The following is a 23,626-nucleotide window of genomic DNA, read 5'->3' on the forward strand; positions in this document are numbered from 1 at the left end:
TCTGCCATGGGATCCGAAGATCACTGGCACATTAATATCACTTGGCAGTACTTGGTATAAAGTCACCACCAAGAAAATAGAAATACATTTATAATAATCCATAAATATTCTGAAATGAATAAAGCACAAAGTCTAAAATATTTCGCAAGGGGCTCATGAAACGCAGTTTCAAACACCATCACTTGGAGTTTTTGGAAACTGGGAAGAAAGACACATTAATTTCCTAAGAAAACTGGAGAAGGTACAGTGGTGAAGTCTGAAGCCCATGGGTCTAATCTTGGTTCTGTTATTTAGTAACTAGATGACTATAAGCAAGTCTATTCTACTCCCTAGACTTAATTTCCTCATTTGCCAAGAGTAAGATTTAAGGCTCTTTCTAACAGTGACTCTGCTTTCCTTCTAGAGATGTAAGATGCCAACTGTTTGCAATTGCCACATAGTATCTGGTACAATCACTTTGGGCTGGAAAATGTCCTTTGTTTTTATACTCATTAAAATCATACTTCATTGGATAAAAAATAGTAAGATACTATTGACAACTTTTCAAATTACTATTAAAAAATAAATAATATCCTTATAGTAAGAAATCAAAGAAACAGAAACACTTCAACACTCTGGTGTGGAATAAATTAGCCAAAATAGCATGAAATATCAAAAGCCTCAAAATGTACCTTTCAACGTAGTGTTAATTCTATAGTTTAAGCTAAGTAACTATGGACAACAATAACACTAGCTCTACAACTATTACTAATTTTATGAAATTTCAATCCCAAGGATACTTGTGGCAGTATTGTTTATAATAGTAAAAAATTCTAAATAACTTAAGTCTTTTGCAATTTGGGATTGTCAGTTACGTTTTGGTACATGCATCTAATTAAATTCTCTGAAGTCACTAAAGCTCCATTATAAAATAACAATAAAAAAAGCCTTGAGTCCATGGTGAATTGTCTCATACAAATTAAACATCAACAACTGAAAAGTAGTTAAAATATTAAACTACAAGTATTTGTTATAGGTGCTGAACTGTGCCAACCATATCCCTTTTTGGGAAGAAGGATTTATTTCCCCAATTGCTGGCAGAGAGTTCAAGCTATGAGCCCTTCTCAGGAACTGCCTTAGTTGAAAGGAGCTGCCTAATCCAGTGTCATGTCAATCCATGTCCAATTACTGAATTATACAAAGGGGAGGAATATAAAGGCCTGACCCCCTCACTCCAACTTGGAACAAGTCATTAAGGCCATCACAGTCTAACATCTCCCTGTGCCAAATGCTGCTCTGTCCCATCCCTTCCACAAATGGTGATCCAATTAAAACCACCCTCTAAGCACAGTCAACACTCCTGCACTTTTATCTCCATCTCAGAATCTGCTTCCCAGGAATTCTGATCTCCATCAGTATGGGAATTAAGGCAAAAAGTAATGAACTAACATTCAAAACAAAACCACACAATTCACAATTAGTAAATCAAACTAAAATCTTTTTTCGTTGTTGAAAAAAAAAAACAACACCCAGACAATTCTTAGAGAAAGACAGAAAGAGAGAGGGAGAATAAGAAAAGGAGAGGGAGGAGGTAGAGGAAGAACTCAAATGAAAAACTTGGCTAGACAAATAATAGATGAAACCGAATCAATATTCGAAAGTCTGCTTGCTTCACCCTCCTGGTACAGACAGTATTAAGGGCAAGTTCTAAGAATCATCAAGGAACAGATAATTTTCCCCTTACATAAGTTGTTCCAGAAGATAGAAAAAGATGCTAACTTACAATTTAGTTTTAAGAGGCCAGCATAACCCGGTTACAAAACCCGAATAAGGAGAGCATGAATAAAAACAAATTATAGTCCAATTTCCTTACTAAATTAAGCAAAATCCACCATAAAATAGCACAATTCAGTATAGTGTTGAGAGAACAATATACAGTTTATTCTAAGAAAGGAAGGATGGGTTAACATCACAAAATGTTTCAATGTAATTCACTATATTAATAGAATAAAAAGTAAATTCATATGATCATCTCAATATTTTCAGAAAAAATTTTTATGAAATTCAACACCCAAGTTTTACGGAACATCCTTTTTCATAATGACTACCTATCAAAACTCCACAGTAAGCTTCATATTAAATGGCAAATGTTAGAAACTTTACTATTAAAATAAAGGACAAGACAACATGTGTGTTATGACTTCTACCATTTACCAATCTATTAGAGGTCTGAGCAACGCTTAGAAGCATGAATTAGAGGTGTACATTTGAAAACAGCAAAAAGGAAACTCACAATTTTTAAATAAAACCTTAAAAAAACCTCTTAATAAACTATTAAGGAATTTCAACAAAATCAGTATTAAAAAATGAATTTCTTCCTTTCACGAGCAATAACCAATTAGGAAATATAGCACAATAAAAAATTCTCTTTCAATATTTTAATGAAAAAATTAAAGGTACCCTGGGATAAGTCTAACAAGAAATATGCAAAATTTATTCCAGATTTTATGGCAAAGTCTGTAAAAAAAAGTAATCAAGGACATAAAGGCAAATCTGAATTAGTGGAGAAATATCTTATTCATGGATAGGGAGGCTCTGTTCAGTTTTGATACTTACTAGCTTTGTGACTTTGGGAACATTTTAAAATAAAATCTTGTCTATCTGAGCCCTAGTTTCTCATTTGTAAAATGAGAACGATGCAATCTCTCTTATGCAGTTATTGTGATTAAAACTTATACATGTAAATGGTATCTTTTTTAAAACTCAAAATGTGTAATATTTTAATGTTACAAATATATGTATGTAAATGCAAAGGATGCACACAAACTATCATAATTGTTATCTCCAAGGAATACATAGCAATTAGACTTTAAAGTTCCATTACCTGTAGTGTTTGAATTCTTTTTGAAAAGGGAGTCTATTATTTACATAATTTAAAAATTCCTTAATTTCACCATCTTGGTCTGCTTCTGATTTTTTTCTGGCACAATCCAAATCAAACCTTTCTAAGTTTATCTGTATTGGTTGGAGAGTAAGCCTTACAGAGCAGTGGCTTGAGGTGGATACCCAAGCAGCTACTGTTGAACATAAATCTGTACTACAGACGAACATGAGCATTTTATGTGGGTTTACAGAATGAAAATAGGAGTTCTATGTTTTTGGTACGTTATGAGCTTTATAATGTGAATGTGAATTTCAGTATTTGTGAACTATACCTGCACCTGAAGTTCTCCTGCACCAGGATGTTTTGTACATCATGGTGAACTTTCTCTTTTTTTTTTCTTTTTTTAAAAAATATTTTATTTTATATAATTCTTACATCATTTTTCATTTTTGCACAAGGTATGCATTTTCATTTTGGTTATATTCCCCACACAATTGCACCCCCCCTTATTTTGACCCTAGTCATTCCTCTCCTCGCCTCTCCCCCACCAGTGTGTCTTTGGTTTATAGTTGCTTGTTGATTTTGATTTTACTTTGTATCAATTAGTCTTTTTCCTGGTCCCTTATTTAGGTTTTCTAAATTCCTTCAAATTCCATCTTCTGTTTATTTTAATTTTTTTTTCTGTAAAGTTTGGTGAAAATACTGATGTTCAAGAGGCCATTATCTTGTACATTTATCTGCTTTGTGGTATGTGCTAAGTGCTCTTTTAGGAGCAATGGGATGCAGGGATGGATTATGACTGATCTTAGACCTCAGCAAATGGAGAGCCCACTGGGGAGACTTTGGAGCTTCCACAAGGCTGTGGCACTGGACTATGTTCACTAAGGGCTGTGGAGCTCAGAGTTGAGAGAGCCCAGGTGGCAATGACACTCAGATGGCTGGCCAAAAAGTAAGGGCAAAAGGAGAAAAGACTTACGTGTGTTAGGTGTACTTGACATGCTTTTATTGAAGGGAAGAACTGCTGAAATAAAAAAAAAACTTCAAGACTGCTAACTTGGGTCTAATTTAAAAGAGTTTCTTCATGCTATGGGATTATTTATTGTATTTTCAATTTCAATAAAAATGAGAACTAATAGATTCTCCATTTCAAACTACTTCAGACTGTGCTTTTACTTCCTCCAAATCTTCCAAACTCCTGAACCCAATTCCCTCCAGGTTTGTGTGGTTTGGGCGTGACTGAGAAGTCAGAAGACTGTACACTGGGGCTTATGAGGTATAAAGTGCTTCTCCGCTGCTTCTTTGTATTGCTGGTTTCTAAAGTGTAGAACAATAGGCTAACAGCATCTTGTTTCTGGACATCTCAATCTGATATAAAATAGTATAATCCTGGATGGAGTGCAACAAACCTGGACCTATATCTCATCCATGATATATCCTAAATTTGTGGTTTGAGCACACTACTTATCATTAGTTAATCGCTCTGGGCCCAAATTTCCTTAGCTGGTAAGTAAAAATAACAGGATCATGTTGTAGATTAGGATTAGACATAATGAATACAGAGTTCCTTGTACAGTGCCAGGCAAAGAGGGCTTGATGATGTTAATCATTTTTCTTCATCAGATACAGGTAAATGTGCCAAGATTCGCTGACACTTTGAGGGCTCTCATATAATGAAAAAGGGGGTTTAAAATGAATTTAGGGATGAAAAATCTAAGACCTCAGTTTAAGGAAGAAGATAGAAGGGAAAGATGATGCTTTATAGAACCAGCTGTGGAAAATGGAATCTTATAAGATTTCATCTTTACCTCTAGAAGTAATTAATGTATATGTAGAAAACTATGGCATGGGAACTTTGTGGCAACATCTGCTTCCAGGGACAGAGTGGGTGATGCATAAACTAGATTAGGACATTGGAGGGCTTGAGATATGAGCTCAGAGTTAGTCATCTGACTGAATGCATTTAATAAATTATAATTCAATTGGAGGGACTGGCTTCCCTGGATGAATCATTTTGAACTAGACAAAAATAGCCAACAGAAATCAGCCCCCACTCAAGAAGAAAGAAAAAATCATTTGATTTGATTGACTGACATTGTTTTGATCAGAGCATGAAATCATAAGATGAGTTTAATTTGGTTAGAAAGACATCCTGTTGCTGATGGAATCACGTGCATGTATTCAGTCCTCCAATCAGTTACTGGGCATAACTTTCAAATATATAAATAGATCTACTCCTCCCACCTCACTTCCAAAACTAGCTATGACAGATTTTCCTCACTTTTTCAATGGAAATGTCATTCCTCACAATCAGCAAGCTGGATGCATTGGTATTATTTACCTTTAACCTCCTTCCACCTCCAAAATTTCAAAACCAAATCAGAAACACACTTAGTTTTGTTTTGTATTATCTCTCATCTCTATCCTTTTATCTGCTATTCCCTGTGACAGTACCTTCAATTTCTGGGTAGCAGCCTCTGAATTGCTCCTAGTTTCTATCCCTAGTCTTCATAATTGCTCACTCCATTTCCATCTGCTATGAGCATTTTCCTCTACAAAACCCTCTAGTTCCCATTATTTTCTTTCTTAAGAACCAGCAATTGACTATCAGTTTGTGTTCAATTCCTTGTCCAGGCATTCAAGGTCCTTTATCATCTAATTTGAGCTCATATCCCACTAGTTTTGGGCAAGACAGTGGGCAAGAAGGTGTTACCATCCTTTTCTTCTGCTGACAGTTGGGATTCTGTGATTAAAAGGAAGCAAATAGTGTTAATACTGGCTTTAGCTTTCTGGGCAATGGTTTACCATACACTGAAAGGGTAAGTTCATCTCTAGTAATGAAAGACTTGCCTGTCATGAACATGGGGGCATGCATTTGCCTAGGGTGGAGGAGGCAGGGAGGCTCAAAGAGCTGAAATAGTGAATCTATCTAAAGCATGTAACTGCTGGCAAAATAAAAATGAAGCTAAGAAGGGAGGTGCCTTGTGATGTGTGTACATGGTTACAAAGAGTACTAGAAAGTGTACTCATGGGCTGCCATGTCTACATGGCAACAAGGCTTTGGATCCAAAACCGGTTTATGATGAGAATTCATGACCCTAAATAGAGAGTACCTAGACTGTCTTGTGAGTTAGCAGAAAAGGATGAGGAGCACGTGTGATATCATCAAGGCCACTTGGCCACAAGGGGGAAATGGAGGATATATTCCTAGCCATTACTATTCTGGCACAAGGGACATTGGAGCAGTAAAAGGGGACCTGTCCTGGATAAACATTTGCAGAGAGCCTCATTTGATTAAAAGTAGAGCATCAGAAAAGTGTTTTTTTATTTCCTTTGTTGAGAGGGAATAAAGAAATTTAATTGGATGAAATCCTCTGGACCTCATTCTGACCAATAGATTCTGCTTGGTGAAGCAGATGTAGGAGACATCTTAGGAGAAAGAAGCCTCTCCAACTCAGAGATCAAGCTGGGTAAGAAGGAGAAGCCTGGCTGTAGTAAATAGCCAGAGACTGTAGATTAATGAATGTATATTTTCCAAAAGTTAAAAAAAAAGAAAGCTATGATTCTAGAAGATTCTAGAAGGGGGCAGATTGAAGTTCTCCTAAATTGGAAGGAAGACTGAAGTTCTCCCAAAGTGGAGAGGTGGAAAACATGAGACATAAAAAAGAGGTAAATTCAATAAGAAATGGAAGATATTAAAAAATAATTTCAATAAAGAAGACAAAGGAATGGTCCTTACAAAAAAAAAGTATAAATTCATATCTGAAAAGGACATTCAGAAAATAAAGAAGGGAAAGACACACAATCAAGGACTCCAGAGAAAGACAGCATACTGGAGTGAACTGCATCATAAAGTAAAGCTCAAAATGATCTGAAAATATTGAGTGACAAAAAAATACACTTGGGGAAAGTTTGGGGTATTGGTTAATTTTAGGGCAGGAAGAGCAAAGAATAGCTTATTCCACAGCTTGGGAACAAGGATGACCAGTAGAACTTCCAGTGGCAGTTACTGAACCACACTTACACTCTTTGAAGAATTTTTGCAAACATCAAAAAGACGAAGGACTAGTAGCAAGAAATCTAATTTTGTTTTCATTACCAAAAAGAGAAGACTACAGGTTCTACAAACTGTGAACAGTATGATAATGATTTTACTCTTAGTCAAGAACAAAATCATATTTCAGAATGATTTTAAAACAAAAATCTCATACAATCTCATCACCAACTATAACTACAATAATATTTTGCTAAAAATTCTTTTCATAAATTTCCCATGTGTAGGTGAATACTCATTGAAAATTTTGAACTTCTATTTATCTTTGGACTGTTTTGATTTAACAGCATATGATGACCACTATTTGATGGTTATTAAACATTCTTCTACATATAATAGTGGTTTTCATGACTATGTAGTGTTTTATTGCATGAATGGACCACAATTTATTGTTTGTCCCCCATGTTGGTTTTTTTTAATTATTATTCATTTCTAATGGTTAGTGACAATTACTTTCACTATCTCTGCTTTGAGGAACTTGCTGAAGTTTTATGTGAAACCTCATAACTAATTTTTGTAAATGTTCATGAGCCCAGGAAATGAAATTTAATTCTTTGAATTGTGGGTATTATGCAACATTTTAAAATCATGTTCATTGTATCACACAGTTTCTATATTTATATATATTTTTTTGTTTGTTGACCTGATATATAAAGCCTATGATAGAGACATTTTGAAATGTTTCACCATTTTTGGCAAAATTTTTTAGATGCAGCATTAGTTTTTCATCTAATCAACATTTATTGATGCATTTACTTCCATTATTGTATATATTCACTGTGACTTGGCTTCTTCAGTTCTATAAAACAGTACTCATTGTCTTATTTTATATTTGTCTTGAATTTCATTTTGTAATAGACTAATATGACTTTTGCTTTAGTGTTTGTTGCATTTACCTGCTATACCTTTCTTCAGCATTTTATTTTTAATTTTTATACAGGACTTTGTTTTAGGGATGACTATGGTTACATTTTCTTAGACCCCTTGGTTTGGAAGCTAGGTTAATGGAAAAAGGAATTCTATGATTTTTTTTTTAATTTGAATATCATGAATTAAAAGACTCTTATAGTTGAACCAAGAAATTCAGAACATTTTATATCACTGTCCTATGCTTTACCGTAAATGCTAAATGAATGCTACATTCAAAAATATAACTTGGAATGTTAAAACCAGATGTTGTTTCAAAATTTTTTATAAAATGCCTATCTTCTCTCTTCAGCTATTTTACTTTTGCGTAACTTTTAAACTAGATCTACAATATTTATTCAGATAACTTTTAAAATTGACCTCAGTATTAACTACCTATACTTAATATCATTACTTCCTCCATAAACATGATTTATTTTCTATAGAAGAAGCTCACTCAGCTCATTAGTTCCACCTAATAGATTTTAATTCTATCTGTTACTGTGTTTTGGCATCCTTGCAATCCTCATATCTCATTCATATTCTTGCATATCTTATTTCATTTTCATCTTGGTCTATTCTCATTCTCTCCTGATTTGTAAAGGCCAGGCATCTTGCCCTCTAAAGATTATTCTAGTCTCCTAAAATGTTCTTTTTGGTCCAGCTGGAGGAGTTCAATCATTTTCATTCTGTATGCTATTCTTTACTCTCTTGTCTTGCCATTTTCCTTAGTTGCCATCTGTTTTACTCTTTACTCAGTCTTAAAGAAGGAAGCATTCTATAGACTTGATGCTTGTCAAATAACAGGTCTTGGGTCTTGTTCTCACTGAATGCTGAATGAATAGTGGCAGATGGATGTGCACAGGTCCCAGGCTACATCGAGTTTCTAGAATATATTATTCTATAGTAATTCTACTTCAGCTTTATTTTCCTCTTACAGTCAAAACAATTTCTGCATTTCAAAATACATCACAATTTTCTTTACAATGTGATCAAAATTTCTCAATACTTCATAGAATTTTAACAGATGTGTATATTTTTACATTCTTGAATTGAATCAATTTCATTCTATCCTCAGATTCCTTATATACTCTTGTATTTATGTCACTCAATATGTTGAAGATTGATGGAATATGTTAAGCCCTTCTGTACATATTGCCAATTTCATTTTAGATATTTTGCTATTTATGTTATTTGGGATAAAAATATCCCACGTATCCTATGTCTTCTAATGGTTTATATCTTTTAGTCACTATTAATGCATAATTTAAAGCTTCCTGCATTCAATTCTACTTTGTCTAATATTAATATTGGTCTTCTCTCTTTGGCTTACATTTTCCTGGTATATCTATACCCTTTCCTTTCCCCCCTCCTTTTGTCCCATTTTGTTTAAAACAGCATATATTTAGAATTAGTTTTTTGCCTAATCCATGTCTCTTTATCTTTTAATAGAAATGATTAAACTATTCACACTTAATGTGATAATAGGTTTGACCTCACTTTTATCTTCTTTTACGCTTCCTTGCTATTTTTTTTTATTAGTTTTTCATCTTGGCTATAACATTCTAAATCTCCTTCTTAATTCTGAAGTTGAACATCACAATTCTAATTTTGTACTCATCTAATCTCTTTCTTATTTAAAAATGTATTTTATATTCATTTTCTTCCTAAGTATAAAAGAAATCTAGCATTCCAAGGGGTTTTTCCTGGAGTGATCTGCATTTTTGGACTCAGATTATTATCATTAAATGCCTAATGTATCATTTTTATTGAGAATGATTTTTGACAGTTTCATTGTTTCATAACCATATTAATAATATTTAAATGTTAAGTCCATGACTGACTTCTGGCTTCATTGTTCACCTCCTCTTTTTTACATTACATCTTCTGCATTACCCAGTTTTAATGGTCACTAATTTCCTTGTTGATCGAAGAGTTTTGAGTAAATACTTTCCTTGTAAAAAAAATTCAGTGGCCTACTTTCTGCATACTTTTTGAGGGCTGAGAATATCTTCTTTTTAACCTTGTCTATTACTGAGGAATTCTGAATCCCAAGCTTATTACTGCAAAATTCTATAGTCATATATCAACTTCCTCTGTGATTTAGTGCTACAGAATGTCTGACACTTTTTAAAATAAAATATTGTTTTTCTAATTGTATGCCACTAGATCTTTTATTCTTATAAACTAATAACTTTCACCAGAATATACCTTTATTTTCTCCTCGTACAGAGTGGACTATTTTGAACTGAAACCAGGAAAATATTTGTCTGTGATTTTAATTAGAATTCATCTTTCATCTTCTCTTCTCCCATATTTTAAAAATTGTATTTTTTATTCATTTATTTTTAAGGAGTGCCTTTTCCTTATATCCTTGTTAGTTTTTGACAGTTTACGATTTCTCTCCTCATGTGTAGTCACCACATTTCTCCCACCACCAAAGCACCTATGGTCCTCCACCAGAGTCCCTGTCCTCCCCCCACCTTGTTTTCATCTTCTTCCTTCCCTCCTATATTTTTATTTTTAATGTGTTAAAAGTAGCTTCGATTGTTCTTTCATGATATCATTTCCTCTGTGTTCTACTAATAGAATTTGAAAATCTTCAATTCTCTGCATTTTCTAATGCTCATACTTCTACTACATGATTTGAATTCTGCACAGTATTTTTTATCTTAAAGTTGGCAATTTTCCTTAATCTCAGCTTGTTCCCTTTTGATAGTGATCACCTGTGATTTGCAAATATTCCTCCCATTCTTTGCAGCTTCTGTAAGTTTACCTTAGAGAGGCTAGTGAAATTCTAGGAATCCCCTCATCTTCATCTCCAGGGCAACTTTTCTTGCCCCTCTGGTGACTCATGGGTAGGTTGGGCTGTCCCTCAACTGTGTACACTCTATTGTATACACTCTTTTTTTTTAAAGATTTGTTTGTTTATTTATTTATTTATACAAGCACTGGGTACACTCAGAAGGGTGGGACGGTGAGAGAATTCACCAGTGCCAGAGCAGGGTGCAGAACAGGCAGAAGGACCGAAGTATACTGCTGAGGGGAGCAGTGGGTGGCAGGAGAGTTCTGCGTGCCATGTGGGACCCTTGCCGGGAGGGCGGCTAGGGATCAAACCCGCGCTACAGAGGCTGCGGGCAGCTTCGCAACCCAGCGCTGTAACTGCTGCGCCACCAGGGAGGCCCATAACATTCTTTATTGCAGAATATCAAGATTTTTGATGTGTGGATTATATTGGCATCCTTTGCCAGTTGGAATCTCCCATGATCTCATCAGCTCCTGTGGATTCACCCACCATTTATACTGATGATTCCCTACTGTGTGTCTCTACCATATAGTTATCTACCAACCACATCTTCACCTCCATCAGGGTCTCTTGCTCACACCTCAAATTTAGCATGCCTGAACTGAATTCATTATGGAACCCTACTCATGCTCCTATTCCTTGATTCTCTTGGTCAATGGAACCACTAACTTTTTAGGTTCAGAAAGTAGAGTCTGGGAGTTACCATTGGTTCTTGTACGCCCTCACTGCCCTCACATCCACTCAATTATTAGCTTTTCCGGATTGTGTCCCTCCCTTCTTCCATACTACCCCCTTCAGTGCTCAGATGAGCTAAGTTCCCAGCGGGTGGTCCTGCTTCCTCTCTTCTACTCTCACAACACTGCAGCTACAGCAACTGCCCTAATTTTAAAACCTGACCAAGTTAGTACTCACAAATTCTCACTGGCCCACACTGGCCATGAGAGAAATCCATACTCTAATTTGAGTGGGACTTTTTCCCTCACATTTTCAGACTTCTCAACTCACAGTTTTAGCAACACTGAACACTGACAAGCACTGTCTCTGAGCCTTTGCTCACACTTCTCCCTCTCCCTAGCATGTCTTGCCCCTATTCTGATCATCTTTTAATTTGTTCTTGTCCTTTAATTTCAGCTGAAGATCATCTACTCCAGAGAATATTACCCGACCTCCTTGGTAAAATACCTTCCTAGGCTGGGAAAGTGACCCTCTTCTGAACTGTATCTAAAGAAAATGCTACATAACCTCTTTCTGGCACTATTCTACTCAGTGCCACCCAGCTCCTGGAAATCCATTGGTCCTATCCCCAGAAACTTGTCCTGTGCTGAGCAAATACATATTTGCTGATTTAATGTTTATTAAATAATTGGGTAAATCTCCTCAGGGGTACATTTGCCATGATTTGCATAATTTAGGGATTAGTAGCAATGGGAGTTTTGGAGCGGAACAGGGATTTCTCTAATTATAAGAATGCATGGCTACTGGCTTCCTAATGGTGGGAAAAGAACACTTTGAGATGAGCCAAGGCCTGCAGGACGTTCTGGCATGAGAAAAGGAAGGAGTGGGTGACTTCCCCCAGTGGGTATCATGGGTTCGGTTCTGAGGATCACTAATGTCATCACTGATAAGGCACTGGGATGGGGTGTGTGAGGGACTGCATGAAAGCACCCATTTCGGTGGCTCTGAAGTATTCTGGAAGGAACACTCTGGCCCTCTGGGAGAGTGAGAGAACTTTTTCTATCTAGCTCTTACATTTAAACTGAAAAACATAGATACCAAGGCAGCTGGTAAAGTGCCCTGGCCTCCCAGAGTAGAGAAGTGAAGAAATGCAGCACAGAACAAAAACATTTGGCACAAAGTATTTCAAGTATTTCAGCATCTATGAATTCAAAGTGGCCTTGCTGACCCCTGACTTCTTGGAACTTTCGTACCAGATCAGCCATCAAGAAAAAGAGAACTTGGTTCCTGTAGAGATGACACTGTTTATGAGGAGAGAATTCTCCATGTAAACCTCCCAGAAAAGAGCCATGAACCCAAAAGGGTTAGCTGTCCAGGAGGATCTGGGGTTTGTGTGTCATTCGGTTTGATCTTTTGTCCCTTTTCTTGCCATAACAGACTCTTCTAGACCCCACAGATGATATAGCTTCTACAGCCCCTGCTTTGGTGAAATCACACTAGTGAATGAAGCCAGTGGCCTCCATGCTGCTTGACCCACGCTTGTGATTAGACTCAGGAGAGGTTATGGGCATGAACACATTGCTATTTTATAAGCATAGTAACATGTAAGTAATGGTGACTATTATTGTGATCTTTACTGTTTTTTCTTACTTAAACCTTTTCTCTCTGTGTCCCTGTTCTGTCTTGGAGATCCTTTGATTCCATTTTCCACCTGGAAAATGAGAGTCCTTAAGCTTTTGCCTCCTTGTTCCTTTCAAATCACAATGCCAGCAAAGAACCTTTAATTTTCACTGAGGCATCAATGACTTTAAAGGTTATTTCTAAAAAGGAAAATGAACATTTCTGCAGAAAATAAAGTCTATGCTCTTTCAGAATAAAGATGCAAAGCATCCTGAGGGGAGCAGTGAGGATAAATGGGAGACCTTGGTTCTTGTCCTGGTGGTCTGACCCTATACAGTGAATTTCCCTTTTTGAAGGAGGATCCCACATTTTAAGAAGAAGATCTGAAACTAGATACTCTTTCAATTCCTTCCCTGATCTTATTTTCTCTGAAGCTAGAGATTGCTAGATCTGCCTTTAATTGATATGTCTTTTGGCTTAATTGAATAACATCCAATGGTATTAAGACAGCATGTAATTGAGATCTCTAAACCACTCTCCTTAATCTATTTAATATGTTCAGAATCACACTGTAAGGAAAACACCATCACCAACCACTATCATCTTAACCGTCCTCATACCACCACTATCAGAACCTCTAATATTACAATTCCTAACCACCATCACCATCATCATCACCATCATCATCACATCATCATCACCTTTGTAGTAAATACAGTTTTCTATGGGAAAAATAATTTATGAAAATTTCTTGACTTGAGCGGCTGATGTAGTCCCAGAAAATATTCTGGGAAAGGATGTAGCATGTGTTTTTAGGACTGAAGTCATGATCCATAAGAACCTACAGGAGTTAATTGAAAGTCGTTTATATCTAAGAAAATTGTTTCCTGGACAATGCTATTGGACAGACAGATCAGAGAGATACCAGTGACAAAGAGTATCTGGTCTTTATTAAGAACTTTGATAAAAATTCCTTTGATAATCTTTTGGAAACAAAAACAATGGACTGAATAGTAGTATAAGAAGCTGAACACATTTTCTAAAATACTACTTTTTTTTTTTTTTTACTGAATTTACAATTGCCTTTCAGAAGCATATAGTGGAATATCTCAAACTCTTTTATTGTTCATCACTTTCATCAATGACTTATTTCAAGAGTTTATGCTGCTCAGATTTGGGGGTTACAAGAAGCTAGCTGAGATGGACAGTAAACACACTGGATAACAGAACCAAAGCTGGAACTATCTGGACAAACCGGCAGGATAGAATGACATGAACAAAATAAAATTAGGAATAGATGCAAAAGCTCTGTATTTGGGTCCCAGGTAGCATTTATACAAGTACAGAGCAGAGTGGGAAGGTCATACAAATCAAGAGCAAATTTAAAAGAGAGTTAGGGGTTTTTTTACTTGATACTAAACTCAACAGATGTTACTGTTATAGATTTCTAATTCAAACTTACAGTTTTTTTAAGATTTATTTATTTATGCGTACAAGAACTGGGGTACAGGCCAGAGGTGCGGGAGCGAGAGGATTCACCAGAGACAGAGCGGGGAACAGAACAGCAGACTGACTGAAATACACTGCTGAGGGGAGCAGTGGGCGAGACAGGAGAGGTCTGCCGAGCCATGTGGGCATCTCCCTGGCCGGCCGGTGATCGAACACATGCTGCGGAGGTTGCGGATAGCTTCATAGCACTGCTTAATCCCGTGTACCACCAGAGAGACCCCAAACTTACAGAGGTTTAACAGAAGTATGAATGCAGAATGAAGAAAACGATAATCTCACTCTGCTTGGTGCTGATTAGTTCTCCCTTGAAATACTTTTATTCATTAAGAATAAAGAAATTAGAAAAAACTGGGGCAAGAGTATAATGATAGGGAGGACCTTGAAGCCAATGGCCTGTGAGGCAGAGTGGAGCAATGGAAAGGTACTGGCCAGGGAGTCAGCAGCAAGGTTATGCCATTAATTGACTATGCCATTTGGTGATGCTGGTGATATGGCTATGCCCTTTGATGGCTGTGAAACCCTGGGTGAGACAATATTCTTCTCCAGAGTTAGTGACAGCCTCTCTGAGAAGCATGAATGCTCTCCTGCATTTTGGGCCACTAGCCAAGACACATTATGAGTTCCTACCTCTCCCATCCAGTTATAAAATCTTTTAAGAGCCTCCCCCGCTCCCAAAAATTTCACTCGTGAAATACCATTAGTATGCACACATTATACCAATTATTTCTTTGAAAAAGACTTCAGAATTACTTTTTCTCTGACTTTCTGGGAAGCCAAGATGATGGCAATTCACATCTATAATGATCACATGAAACGTTTATTTAGCTTATAAAACAAAACAACCTAAAAGAACGAACTTTGAAATCAGAATAAAACCTCAGCATCTTCTGCTAGTTTACAAACATTTAAAATTTCTGAGACTCCATTTCCTGATCTGTGAAATAGGATTAACACCAGACTTGTAGTGATATGAATATTAAATGAGACAATACATGTATAAAAGCACAACACTGGTACAAAACAGCATCAATAAATGATACACCTAACATTACGACTATATTTACTACCATTGTTCCTCCCATTTCTTTAATTTCCTCATCTTCCTTTGGCCTGGCACTGTCCTGTTACAGGAGATATGGTGAAATAGAGATTCATCCTCAGAGCCTGCACCAAATTTACAATCCAACCACACTTTCCAGTTGAATTTTCTGCGATGATGAAAATGTCCTATATGTGTATTCTCCAGAATGTGGCCAAAAGCCATATGTGACATTTAACATTAAAAATGTGACCAGTGTGGGCCTCCCCGGTGGCGCAGCGGTTGAGCACTGGGTTGCGAAGCTGCCGGCAACCTCTGCGGCGCCGGTTCGATCCCCGGCTGCTCCCCGGCCACCAGAGGAGGGTCCCACATGGCGCGCAGACCTCTCCTGCCGCCCGCTGCTCCCCTCAGCAGTGTACTTCGGTCCTTCTGCCTGCTCTGCTCCCCGCTCTGGCTCTGGTGAATTCTCTCACCCTCCCACGCTTCTGACTGTACCCAGTGCATGTATAAAACAAAACAAACAAATAAATAAATAAATAAATAAATAAAAAAAACATGCCTCTATAAATTAAAAAAAAAAAATGTGACCAGTGTGACTAAGGAAATGAATTTTTAATTTAATTTTAATGAAGTAAATGAAAATAGAAATAGTCACCTGTGGAAAGAGCACAGCTCCTGACCCCTCTCAGGTACATTTCTGACACAGCCTGAGCAGACAGGCTGGTACTTTATGTGAAACACACATAAACAAACATGTGTGTTTCACATAAAGTACCCAGAAAACACACTTAACTGTTCATTATCACATATAATTGTGTACTGTGCACAAGTACTATCTTGGGTACTGGGTATACAGTGAAGAATTAGGCACAGTCTTTGCTCCAGGGAACTCACAGTTTAGTGGGGGATATGCAGGCAAGCAATTTCTCCACTGTAAGGAAAGTGTGTGTACGGATGCTATGGGAGAAACGTCTCAAAGTGGTCCTAGAAGCACATTTTTAAAGACCTGGGCAGAATCTTGAATAAATAGATTTCATACTTGGAACTCAATGGATATTTATTCCATTTACAATGAAAGGTTATATTTCAGGGTCACTAGCCCTGAAACCCACTGCTGGTAGCAGAGGTCATCATGAGGCAATCATGGTCTTAGGGGAAATTCATAGATAAGGCCAATTTATTTTCTTTGAAAACCTCCCCTTTGCATCTTTGGTATTGCCTAATTCAATTTCTGCTGCCATTATTTTCCTTACCTGAGAACATTTTTGGGGGTGATGCATATATAACCTTTATTTTTTATTGTTTTACTAGTACTTTCTAATTAGGATTTTTTTTTTTTTTTTTTTTTGCAGGGAGTGGCAAGGGTAGATAAACTCAGTTAAATATAAAGTGACATCAACTCTCACTGCACTTTGGCTGTGGAATGTTGGGTCTTGAAGCCAACAGCTATGAGAATATGGCTGGTTTGGGAAGAGCCACTTACTAATTGGCTGGGCTGGCTGAATCTGCCAAGGGCCTTGAGGCACATTCATGAGGGCTGTTTTAATTATGTATACCGAGAAGTGGGATGTTATGACCAATTACAATTTTTACACAATATTTTATTTCTTCAAAGTTAATATGTAACATCTCACCAAATAATTCTGCAACTGTCACCGGCTCACATAAAAACAGGTACAGTCATATATTATATGGTTTTCTTTAACAAGCTTGTGTGTACCAAGCAGGATGAGAATCATGATTCCTTCTTCCCTGAGGGCAAGGGAATGTTTGTGTAGTCTGACTTGATAGTGTGAGGCCCTGGTATAGTTGAGCCCTGAGGTGTCCCCTGATTAGACTGGTGGGTGCAAATGTAAATTAGTGTGGCCTTTTCAAAAAGTGACTCATATATGTTAGGAGCCATAAAACATTTCATGCCCTTTAACCCATGATTCCACTTCTGGATATCTATCCAAGGAAGTAATTGGAAATGTGTACAACAAAGACTTTGCCCAGGGACATTGTGCAGAGTTATTTGTAGTTGCAAAAGACAGGAAACAGCTTAAATGCTTAACAAATAATATGCAGCCATGAAAATGATGTTCATGAAGGACTTTCCGACAAGAGTAACTAAGAAAAGTGCAGAGAGCTGAAATCTACAGAGGCTAAGCAACTGCCTACAAGTCAGAAAGCTTGAGGTTTTAGTAAACTCCAGCCATATTTGCTAATCATTTTCAAGAATATGAGATGATACCTAAGATTCTAGGAATATGGATGATAGCTAAGATTCCAGGTTTCCTGGGGTTACATTCGAGAATATATTGATTAAATCATAACTTAAAAACTGTCCACAATATCTAAAAGAAACATGCATTGAAGTAAGTAAAAAATAGTTATTACAGAGTTTGGATAGGGAGGTGGTAGTACCTTTGAATCCTGGCTCTGCCACTTAATAGCCATGTGACTTGGGCAAGTCAACTGAAATCTCTGTGGATTTGATAAGAATACCTTCCCCAGAGTGACTTTTGAGGGTTAAATGACACAGTGAATATAAATATCTTAACCTGCAAAGTACATTGATTAGGTACCCAATAAATGTATGGATTGTATGGATCTGTATGGATTGTACAATTTCAAGGCATAAAAATAATGGAAAGTTAATGTTAACATACTGACAGTATGCAATCTGGGTGGTGGAATTGGGAGTGGTTTGTTTGATTCTTTGCACACTTTTCAACTTTCCAAATTTTCTGCAGTGAACATGAATTGCTTTTATATCAAAAGGGTGTATCATGATGATGAAATGCTTTTAAAAGGAGTTTTACTGTGATAAAACTATAATTCACTTCTTCCCCTTTCCCTCCAGGAGAGGAGCTGGGGGCCAGTATCCTCTCCTGGAATGAGCACAAGAGGGAAAAGCTGCTGCTTTCTGGGTTTCTCCTCTGGCAGAGCCTCGTAAGTGCACAGCCAGGACCTCTGGGAGTTCAGGGCTGATGGGACCCTCCCAACCTGCTGAAGAGCTCTCTGGAGAATTGTGGGAGGGGTTGAGTTGGAATAGAAGCCCTTAATTCTCATATCTCTGAGAGTCTAGATTCCAAGACGCTCTGATGTTTATTATTTTCTCTCCAGACCTTTGTTGATCTGAACCAAAGATCTACATAAAATTGTAAAATGTAATGAGGAAGACTCATCTACTTGTTCACCACTCCCAAATCCCTCCCAGGAAAAAAAAACAAAACAAAACCAAACACCTGTAATAAGGCCTATAGCACTAAATATAAATGTTAAGAGTGATGTCAAAGAAAAATCTTAGATACCATAGAGAAATTAGCTTGGTTACAGCAGCTTGATTTAATAAATATAATTTATATTCAGCACACAATCTCTGGCAAACACAGCCCTTTTTAACATAACAAACATTGAAACCCCTTCCTACCTTAAGACATCATCTGTGGAACAAAAGGATATAAAGTACAAAAATAGGGTTTGTGTGTGTGTGTGTGTGTGTGTGCACGTGACCAAACCTTGATGACCTTTGCCCCCTATGATCTAATGTCCTTCACTGACATCGAGGATGCCCTGTGCTCCAATTAAGTAGCTTGCAGGTTGTATTTTACAGACAAAGACCCCTTGGCACCGAAAGAACTAAGATTCTCCTCCAATTCCAATTCAAACCCGAGGAACAGTTCCAGCCCTGTCCCAACCTCTGTGTGCTCATCCGTGACTCCTCCTGATCCACACCTCCAGACGCAAGGTGCATTTCCCCAAACCCTAACCCCCGGACACGACAGAAAGACAAACAACCTTCCCCTTTCCCACCCGCCTTCCGGACAGCTAGGTCATCCTATGCTAATGAAGCCCGAGGAAACCGCCGGCCGCGCTAGCGAGCGCGTCCCTAGCTTGGCGCTCTCCCGCGCGCCACTGCGGCGCAGCCACAAATCACCCCCCGCTGCCGCAGACCCTCGCTGCGCGCGGGGCCGCGGGGAGAGGGGTTTGCCCGCCACCCCGAGTTCCGCTACTGGATCGCTCACATCTGGGAGAAGCTCCCCACTCCGTCTCACCTTTTCCACTGCAGTGATGGCGGGGCTGGGGGCGGCGCATCGGAATCACCTGTAGGGTTTCTCCGTACTCCACAGCCCCCTCCCCAAATTCTACTCCACTCTACCAAAGGCAGAAAATCGCAGAATATGCAGGGTGAGTGGAATGGTGGAGTTTGTGCAAGCCCCACAGGTGATACGGGGTGCGCGCTCCTCGACAGGCAGGCACACACAAACACACGAGCGCGCGCGAACACACACACACACACACACACACACACACACACACGCTTTTGACTAGGAGACTATATAGGTCAACTTTATGCGCTCTACCTGGCTTGCCTCTCTATCCCTCTATCTGATATTTATAAAAGGTGCCCGTGTTGTCTTCGGCTGCCCTTTCAGCTCCCCTACCCACAGGGGCTTCGTAGAGTGCCCCCAAGTCCTGGCACCCCGCGGGACGGCCAGAGGCTTTGGCAGTCAGACCCAGAAAAAGTGGCCCCCTCTCCTTGCAACGCAGAAGGCGAACTGGATACCAACGAACCAAGGTAAGTCTACGAGAGAATTCTGACTAGTTGCTTCAGGCAACTGCCTGGAGCGAGGCCGCCTCCCGCCAGCACTCCTGGGAGGTCTGGAAGGTCCACAATCACAGAGCCAGCAGGTGACCCACCCCGGGGCCCTCCCAGTGCCCTCACCCTTCCAGCGGGGGATCTCCTTCTGCAAGGGCTTTGCGGCAGGTGGCAACGTCGGAGTGAGCGCAGTGGCCTTGGCTGCAGCCCCTTCCCCTGCCACGGGAATGGCTACCGTTTTGCTCTCCTTTTCCAAGTTGCTGCAGCCCGCGCCCCCGGAACCCGAGACCCCCTCCCCTGAGCCCGCCACCTTCTTACCTCACCATGCAACACTTGGTTGCGCGGCTCCCCGGAGCGCTCCTTGGTGCTTATTCCCTTACTTGGGAGGAAAGAGGAACCGAGAGACAGAAGGGGGACAGAAGCTGGCGTCAGGGCGTCTTCCCGCCGGCGCTGCTCTCTTGGGGAAGGGAATGGCAGCCCGAGCGAGCGCCGCGGGGCTTGGGTGGGGGGTAGGGGGGGTGGGGGCGGAGTAAGGTTGGGCTGCGCCGGGGTCTTCTGCCTGGTGGGTTTTCCGCGGCTGCAAAGCAATCCGCTCTGCTGCGGGCGAGTACGGCACTGCGGCTCCCTGCCCCTAGCAGCCTACTAAGTCCAGCTGCCACTCTCACCGCGGAGCCCTGCCCCTGGGTGCAGAGCCCGCCCCCGCCACACTCCCGCGCGCGCGCATACACACGCGCCACACACAAACACACACGCGCGCACACGCACGCACACACATGAATGCGGATCAGCTTAGTGGGAACACTAGCCCCTTTGATGCAACTTGGACGCTGGCATCTTTAAGGGGTGTCTTAACATCCTACCGATGGGGCTTTGAGGAGGGAGGAGTTAGAGTTTCAGAGGTGTAGAGAGGATGCACCAGAGGGGGTATCCGCTGGATGCCAGAAGACATCTGACCCCGGGGACGGAGGACAACCGTTTGACAAAATCCCCGTTGAGCATATTCACATCTCAACCAGTCTAGGCGGCCTTAATACCGCCACCAAATCAGAAAAGGACAAAAAAAAAAATCGATTTCTTTCTGTTTCTCATGAACTCAATATTTCTAGTCTCCAAATCATTTCTCCTATCCAGGGGCACGTTTCTGTCTCTGTCTCTATCTCCCTCTCTCTCTCTCTCTCTCTCTCTGTGTGTGTGTGTGTGTGTGTGTGTGTGTGTGTGTGTGTGTGTGTGTAGGCTCTGATACCGGTGTCAGGAGTTGTAGCTGGCTAGTCAGTCTGAAAATTCCTCTCTCTGTAGGTACTGGGGGGCGGTGGGGGGGGGCGGGGAGGGATCATAGTGGCCAGACCTGGACTCTGATGACCAGGTCAGATCTCAGGACTAAAGGTCACTGATCCCTTTCTTTGCTTTTAGATGACAGTAGGCTGTTTCCCTGCACAGCAAACAGACCTCTTCTTATTTTTATAAAGCAGAAAAAACACAGAAGAGTCACTGGGAGGGAGGAGTAAGGGATGAGGGGCAGCATTTGCTAAGGCACTAGTGACTTGTTGCTTCTTTTCTTTCCATGACGTGCATGCCCTCATTTAGGGTGGTGGGGGGTGGTGGCAACACTATTTCAGGCATGTCACACCAGCAAGATGACTTCTGTCCATTTCACACCACATTTAGAGTCATCAGGAGTTTGAATTCTCATCTGTAAAATATGTGGAGTTTACCAGTTTCCACAGCTGAGAATTCTTTTCCGCCAGCAGGCAGTGAAGGTCCCCAGGCCAGGACTGTAGCCAAGAAAAGCTTTCTGTAGATGCAGAGGCGCCAAGGGGCTCTGCATGTCTGGGCATTTGGAGAAGAGGCCTCAAACATGAATGTCAAAGAACCCCAAGGACCCTGGTGGTCAGTGTCCATATTGGGCCATTTGTAGGCAGATTGATGGGACAGATGAGAACTGTGGCTCTGACATTCCCCCGAGGTTCCATGGGGCAACGAAGGCCGAGTCAATACCAGAAGGGCATGTTCACACGTCATGCTAGCATGCACCATTCACATTTCATTCTAGCACCCTTTGTTGGTTCTCAAAGTCCTTCAGCTACACTGAGATCATCCCTGTGGGGGAGGTCTCAAAGTTTTCTTTTTTAACCTTTTCTTGTTTCTTTTTCGTTCCCTGACTCATTTGACAACTATCTATTAGGCTCTTACTATGTGCTCAGATACTTTCCTCACAGCCTTGAAAAGCCCAAGGCTTTCCTTGGGAAGAAAGAGGGCTTACAACTGTCTTTGCCCCAGCTAGAGAAGGCAAAAGATAGACTCACTGGATATATTTTTATGAGGTTGAGCAGAGGTGGAAGCTACGGTCCTTACCTGCTGAACCACATTCTCTATGGAGGAAAATACACCTGTGAAAAGAAAAATATTCTTGCTCTGTCTATTCCTGACTCTTCAAGAAAGTGGAACTAGGAGCAGTCTAGACTCAGCTGAGCATCAGGATGCATTTGGAGATGTGTGCTTGCAGGCAGGGCTTGGGGCAACATTAGCTGTTCTATGAGAATAAGAAGGAAATAAGTTGGGGAGGAATGGGGAAAGCACACAGAGGTAGAGTGCGGAGACTCAACCTGGCTGAGAATGACCCGAGGAAGGCTGATGAGAGAAAAACTTCTTGGCCCCGCAAGGATTTTGAGAAACTGAAATGCTTGCAGAGACTGCTAATCAGTTGACTGTGGGCTGTGGGAGAGAGTCCCTTCTCTCCGCTCTTCCTGTGAAACGGATGACTTGTAAAGCTGATATTGTTCCCCAATTTGTCTGTGACTATATTCCTTTGGGGAGCTCACAGTGACGCTAGTTCTGCACCTGTGTTGATTCAGAGTGAATACAGAGAAGCCTGTGTAGACTAGGGGTCGCTGGGCTGCATGATAACATGTGGAAAGAGGGCTGTAATAGAGATCAAAGCAACGTGGGAGTCACAAGAGCTTAGGTGAGAAGAAACATCTAGAAGACCACTTATGTTGACTGATGGATTAGGTAAGATTTCTTTTTTTTTTTTAGTTTTTTTTTTAAGATTTATTTATTTATTTATTTATTTATTTATTTATTTATTTATGCAAGCACTGGGTACAGTCAGAAGCGCGGGAGGGTGAGAGAATTCACCAGAGCCAGAGCGGGGAGCAGAGCAGGCAGAAGGACCGAAGTACACTGCTGAGGGGAGCAGCGGGCGGCAGGAGAGGTCCGCGGGCCATGTGGGACCCTCCTCCAGTGGCCGGGGAGCAGCCGGGGATCGCACCAGTGCCGCAGAGGCTGCGGGCAGCTTTGCAACCCAGCGCTCAACCGCTGTGCCACTGGGGAGGCCCGTAAGATTTCTTGATGGGCTTTGCGAGAGGATTTGGGGTCTGACACCAAGATCAGCAGGCAAGGGCACTCTAGGCTGAGGGAAAGAAAAAGCTCAGATGTAGGACAACTCATGGTGAGTTCTGGGACTTCAGTAGAAGAAAGGAAGATTGTATTGTTCAGGGCCCCCAAATGCCTTGTCAGGAGGATAGACTGGGTCCTGAGAATCAAGAAGCTATTGAAAGTGTGTATTATTTTTG

General features: G+C 40.2%; 1 protein-coding gene across 4 annotated transcripts in view; it reads right to left on the minus strand.

The window, feature by feature from the left end:
* Positions 1-20,556, minus strand: part of DGKG (diacylglycerol kinase gamma) — a 203,708-nt gene extending 183,152 nt beyond the window's left edge. For all 4 annotated transcript variants that reach the window (XR_008553826.1, XM_037525245.2, XM_054700424.1 and 1 more), the window contains exon 1: positions 20,373-20,556. The gene's annotated coding sequence lies outside the window, so the exon portion shown is untranslated. The remainder of the gene's footprint in view (positions 1-20,372) is intronic.
* Between the last annotated feature and the right edge of the window lie 3,070 nt (positions 20,557-23,626).

The sequence above is a fragment of the Talpa occidentalis genome, unplaced genomic scaffold, assembly GCF_014898055.3.
Source record: "Talpa occidentalis isolate TD23 unplaced genomic scaffold, MPIMG_talOcc4v2.1 talOcc4.4, whole genome shotgun sequence".
Lineage (NCBI taxonomy): Eukaryota > Metazoa > Chordata > Mammalia > Eulipotyphla > Talpidae > Talpa > Talpa occidentalis.